Here is a 4,461-nt window from a genome sequence, read left to right as displayed (position 1 = left end):
CAAAACTGAGTTAGCTAGAAAACAAAAAAAAACTGTTTCTTGATTGACCGCTGATCGTCGATTCTGCAGAGCCGTAGAGAAAGAAAAACAAAATTACTTAATGAATAATAGGAAAAGGAATTGTAATGACAGGTGTGCTGTTGCTGTTCGATGTTGTGAGAGCCAGCGTTTCCGAAACTATCCAATCACGTTTTATTATATGGGCAAATCTAAAAAACAGGTAACCTTTGTGTTGTTTAGCTTTATTTTCACTGTTGTAAACTAAATCAAGCTGGTTGCTTTTGGATATAATTCATTGACGCATACTTGAAGCCTCAAAAAAAAAGTGGATCAACTTGCTGCATAACTTTTGAAATATCGGTGTTTAAATTAAAAAAAATAATGAAAACAAGTGATTTTTTTATGTAATTTTTAAGAGGGGCACAATTAATTATATCATAACTTTTGAAGCATACCATATTCTGATTTGAAATTAAATGGGCATTTAGCACTTATGTGTACACTTCATATGTAGTAGGAAAGAAAAGTGTGCACTCAACAATAACGAAATGGCAAGTAACTTAAAGTCTGTAGCTCCACATTTCACAAATTTCAAAATTTTCGGCTTATTGCGTATAGGTTTTGAAGCATTTAATTTTAAGAACTTTTTGAGTATGTATTGTATTCTTCAAACAATTACGAATAATTTGATACCTTTGTTGAAAATCATACTTGCCTTTCGAAAGACAAACCAAATGTATGTCAACATACTAATAGTTGTATGTTCTTTTTAAAGCAACCCTGTATTATTATCTACTTGTTCTTATATGTATTCTCTTTCATACTTTGGCGCTTGAAAATATACTTTCCTTTCTTTTTTGGCACTTCAAACCAATAGGTTATGGTCCCAGTCGCGCATTAAAGAAAAGAATAAAGTTTCTTTTTTGAAATTCGTAATTATGGTAAATACGAGTAGTTTGTATCAAATAGAGAAGCTGGATCGTGATAATTATGATATATGGCGTGTCCAGATGAAAAGCGTCCTAATCCATTTGGATTTATGGAGCGTTGTTGAGAAGAGGGACGGTGACTCGACGTCAGCTAAGGCATGGGAGGCCTCTGATGCAAAGGCATTAGCAACAATAACGTTATGTGTAACACCGGCGCAATTACACCATTTCAAGAACTGTACGACTGCAGCAGAGGCTTGGAAGAAGCTTGAAGAGATTTACAAGCCAAGTGGTCCGGTACGAAAAGTTTTACTGTACAAGAAGTTGCTAGCCATGCGCATGCAAGAAGATGATGATGTCAGCACGTACGTAAATGACTTTACAGCAGCTGTAGATAAATTGTCCGAGGTGGATATCACAATGGGTGATGAGCTTGTGGTCATAATTTTGAGGTCCAGTTTGCCAAAGGCATTCGAGAATTTTGTTGTGGCCATAGAATCCAGGGACACTTTACCATCGCTTGACGCATTTAAAATCAAGCTATTGGAAGAAGGAGAACGCAGAAAGGCAGCAAAAGATATCGACGGAAACATAGTGCAGCAGGCGTTCATGGCTAAGGGCAGCGGCAGCGGCAGCTACAACAACAAAAATGGTGCTAGTTTAAACGAAAAGAGAAAAGGCGGAAAAAAGGTAAAAAAAGGCGCGTGTTACAGTTGCGGCAAATTCGGTCATTTCGCTGCAAAATGCTCAGAAAAGGAATGTCAAAATATGATTCGAAGCAACAATCGAAAAAGCCAGATTCAAAGCAACAATGTCAAACGTCATTCTCAGTATTGGCTGCTCAGGATGTCAACATGTTGCATGAAAACAAATGGGTACTCGATAGTGGTGCAACATCACATATGTGTAGCGATAAACAACTGTTTACAAAGATCGAGCAACACCACGATACAATCCAATTGGCAAATGAAAACAAAGTCAATGCAAGCGGCATTGGAGATGTTGAAATTCTGATTGGCGATAGAAACGTCAAATTAAAGAATACTTTGTATGTACCTAAATTAAAAGGAAATTTTATTTCTGTCGGCAAAATTTTAAACAAAGGCGCAAAGGTGAATTTTTCGGATAAGTTTGCGGAAGTCGTTTACAATAAAGATGTTATTTTTCGAGCGAGCCGTGTTGGCGAGTTATTTGTTGTGAATGTGTGCAACAACAAATGTTTTTCTATGGTGAAAAATTCAGCTTTTATTTGGCACGACAGATACGGCCATTTAAACTTTCATTATTTAAAACAACTTTACGAAAAGCAGATGGTAGAAGGCAACGACAAAATTGAGATACCAGATCTGAAATGCACAACTTGCATGAAGACAAAAATATGTGCTTTGCAATATGATATCAGCGAAAATCTTGCAAAGGATTTGTTGGAGCTAGTGCATATGGATGTGTGTGGACCATTTCAGAAGCCTTCGCTAGGCGGGTCAAAATATTTTCTTCTGCTCACGGATGATTATTCGCGCAAAATGTACGTTTACTTTTTGAAGTCGAAAGATGAAGTTTACGACAAATTCTTGATTTTCAAGAATGCAGTTGAACGTCAGACCGGTAGGTGTGTTAAATGCGTACGGAGTGACAACGGCGGCGAATTTGTAAATAAACGATTTGATGAATTGTTTGGCGAGCTTGGCATTACGCGGCAGTTGACTGTGCCATATACCCCTCAACAGAATGGGGTTGCAGAGCGTACAAATCGCACAATCGTTGAAATGGCACGTAGTATGCTCGTTCATTCTGGACTTCCCGAGTCATTGTGGGCTGAAGCTGTAGCAACAGCGGTTTATATACATAACCGTTCACCTACAAAGTCGTTAATGAATATGACCCCGTATGAAGCATGGACTAAACGTAAGCCCAAAGTCAGTAATTTCAAAATTTTTGGATCTCTTGCTGTGGCGTTGGATAAGAATCAACGTAAGAAGTTCCAGGCGAAGGGCAAAGAATACAGAATGGTTGGCTATTCTTTGACAGCTAAGGCATATCGCTTGTATGATGCAGAAAGTCATGAAGCGACGCGACGTTTTGTTTGAAGAAAGTGATACCAGAGGAACTTTATTTAATGGGTGTCGAGATGCAGTCAACTGTAATGATTTGTTGACTCCAAATGCCATGAACACTCCAGACAGCAGTAATGATAAGAAATCAATGAAGCAAGCGAGCATTTTGAAGATGATAAAGACAGTGATGAATCAATTTATTTAAGCGGCACGAGTGAAACCGAAAGTTCTGAGACAATTGCAGATGAAATCTTAGATGAAGCAAAGCGAGGTCCGGGTAGGCCAAAGAAGGAACTAACTGGTAGACCTGGTAGGCCAAGAAAAGTTTATAATACGGTTAATATGTTGAAATATGCAGACTTCGAGGTTCCTAGCACGGTTAATGAAGCATTGACTGGTAAATTCGCAGATGAATGGAAAAGAGCCATGGACGTTGAGTATGCAGCCTTAATAGCGAACAAAAGATGGACGTTAACTGATATGCCAGAAAATCAGAAAGCAATTGGCTCAAAGTGGATTTTTCGTGGCTAAAGGCTGTAGTCAAGAGTTCGGTGTCAACTACAAAGAAACGTTTTCACCAGTGTGCAGATACTCGACGATTAGAACGCTGTTAGCTTTGGCAGTTGAACAACGTTTATACCTACATCAAATGGATGTTTGTACAGCCTACTTAAACAGCAACTTGAATGATGAGGTGTACATGAAACAGCCTGAAGGTTATGTCAGCAATAAACATCCGAATCGAGTTTTGAAGCTAAACAAAGCCATTTACGGCCTCAAGCAAGCAGGCCGAGAGTGGAATACCAAGCTAGATGTTGATTTGAGAGAGATCGGGTTCCTGCCTTGTGTATATGAGCCATGCTTATATATTCAGCGCATACATGATAGCTTATGCCTGGTTGCAGTGTATGTCGATGACATAATTATAGCGTGCAAATCGAAAGATAACCTACTGATGATCAAGCACAAAATATCGCAAGCATTTGAATGTATCGACAAAGGCCCATTGCATCTATTTTTGGGGATGCGTATACAACGCGAAGGTGAGCTTTGTGCAATTACTGTCGACCAAGAGCAATATATCAAAGATTTGTTGGCCCAACATGATATGGAGCATTGCCGTTCAGCAGCTACACCATTGGATGCGGGGTTTTTGATTACGTGCTTTGACGAAAAGTGTGCCAAGGCTGATGTCAAGAAATATCAGGCTACAATCGGAGCATTAATGTTTTTAGCTCTTTCTACTAGACCGGATATTCTTCATTCAATTTCAAAGTAGGCTCAAAGAAACATCGACCCACATAGCGAGCATGAAGCTGGCATTAAGCATGTGTTACGCTATTTGGCATCAACAAGTGATTTTAAATTGCATTACACTGGCTAATGGCGAATCGTTATATGGCTACGTCGATGCAGATTGGGGCGGCAATTCATCAGATCGCCGTTCATATACCGGCTATGCATTTTTCCTTGGAGGT

This window comes from Rhagoletis pomonella, unplaced genomic scaffold, assembly GCF_013731165.1.
Source record: "Rhagoletis pomonella isolate Grant_MI unplaced genomic scaffold, Rhpom_1.0 Rhpom_scaffold_00002, whole genome shotgun sequence".
NCBI lineage: Eukaryota > Metazoa > Arthropoda > Insecta > Diptera > Tephritidae > Rhagoletis > Rhagoletis pomonella.
Note: the sequence above shows the minus strand (reverse complement) of the source record.